Genomic DNA, 2,009 nt, shown 5'->3' on the forward strand with positions numbered 1-2,009 from the left:
CTACTGGAAATACATTTCATGTACTTGCAGCTTTCCGTTCTTTCAGTAAGTAGCATTTTGGGAATGTGAGTTTGTGTGTGTGGAGGAAAAAAGACCTGAAAGGGAAGTCAGAGTCCAGAATTTATTTTGTCCGGAGCCTAGAATTGCCTATTGCTGATCATATATAAGCTAGTGGTTTCAGACTGATGATGTGGCTCTTTTTAGCCAAGTTTTCAGTGGGATTGAGGAATCTGTAAATTTAACCATATTAGAAAGGATTATTATATATGGTTAATAGATGTTGCAAACATACAATTTGTAAGATACTATTCAGAACATGATAGCATAAATAGTACCTATTATCAATACAGTTACCAACCATGGGGTGATTTTGATTTTTTTTTGGGGGGAAGGGTCCAAAAATGTAATAATTCATAATAATTATTTATGAGGTGAAGATGTCAAGCATGGAGACTAATGTGCGTTCATATTTGGTCATATTATAATTATAATAATAAATCTTATATTCATATTATCATTCAAATGACTGAAAGTTGACTTCAATAAATATAATTGTAAATGCAAAAGTAGACATCTGTTCTGGGGTATGGCTGAAGCAATGGCAGAATGATAGATGTGTAGAGAGAGGGAATTAGGTCAGTGTCCTGGGTTCAGCAGTAGCAGTCATTTTTTCTACTTCTTAGTAGCTGGTGCAGCACTGTGTTTTGACTTTCAGCCTGGGAGTAATACTGATAAAACCGATGTTTTCAGTTGCTGGTCAGAACGTTTACTCTGACCAAGGACTTTGTGAGTCTCATGCTCTGCCAGGGAGGAGGGGAAGCCGGGAGGAAGCAGAGACAGGACACCTGATCCAAAGTAGCCAAAGAGGTATTCCATACCACAGCATGTCATGCCCAGGATGGAACTGAGAGTTACCTGGAAGGGCTGGATCACGGCGGGGTGGGGGTGAGGTACCGGTCGGTGAGCGATTGTATTCTCTTCCTTGTTATTTCCTTTATTATTATTGGTGGTAGCAGTAGTGATTTGTGTTATACCTTAGTTATTAAACTGTTCTTATCTCAACCCGTGGGAGTTGCATTCTTTCGATTCTCCTCCCCGTCCCTTCAGGAGCGGGGGGAAGAAAGGAGGGGAGGGGGGGGGAAGTAGCCTGCATGGTTCTAATTTATGGCCTGGGCTTAAACCATGACAGGTAAGCTGCAGGCATTGCCTTTATTCCCTCTGTTTCTGTTTCCTCAGCACCTCCAGATACATTATTTGTTACCCATCCCACAGCAAGAGAGTAGCTTCAATTTATTCCTCCTTCTATTGCTGTATCTTGATTTAACCAGCTCTGTTTTAGTCTTTGGTTTTGTGGGGGGTTTTGGTTGGTTGGTTGGTTTGGTTTTGGTTTTGGTTTGTTTGGATTTTTTTAGGTGAGAATTTGACACCTGAAAACGGTTCTTCAGCTCACTACAACTATGAATGGAGGCAGCCATTTGAAAACGCTGTCTTGCAAGTGACAGTATTGCCACTTTTTTGCTAGTAAAAGGATCCTTAAAAATCTTTACCTTGTCTCACTTGTGTCATTTTGTTTAGTCACATCACCTCTGTAAGAGTACATGTAAATGGAACAGGGAATTATATCAGCTTATTTTAAAAGAGATTATATACCACAGTCAGCAGTAAATTTACTGAAGTGTTTAATGCTGTTCAGCTTACCTTAGAGCATACCTTATCTTTTTTAAATGGCATTTGTTGTGAACAGATGACCTGGCAAAACTATTTATTGAAGCTGGATAGCAGCAGACAGAAATAAAGAATAACTTCCTAGGTTAGAAACTTGTATTAATAATAGTCTCGGCCTAATGTTTTCCATGATTATGCTGCCAGAAGTGGGGGTGGGAGGAGAACAGGGGGAAAGAAAAAGGCTGTGAGCTAGCTTTAAGTAATTCCATGTTGCAGTTGCCAAACCAGCTCCACATGGATAATGCAAATGCTGAATTGCTCTTTGTTTTTTAAAATCTATTTTA

Source organism: Psittacula echo (genome assembly GCF_963264785.1).
Source record: "Psittacula echo genome assembly, chromosome: 4".
NCBI classification, from domain to species: domain Eukaryota; kingdom Metazoa; phylum Chordata; class Aves; order Psittaciformes; family Psittacidae; genus Psittacula; species Psittacula echo.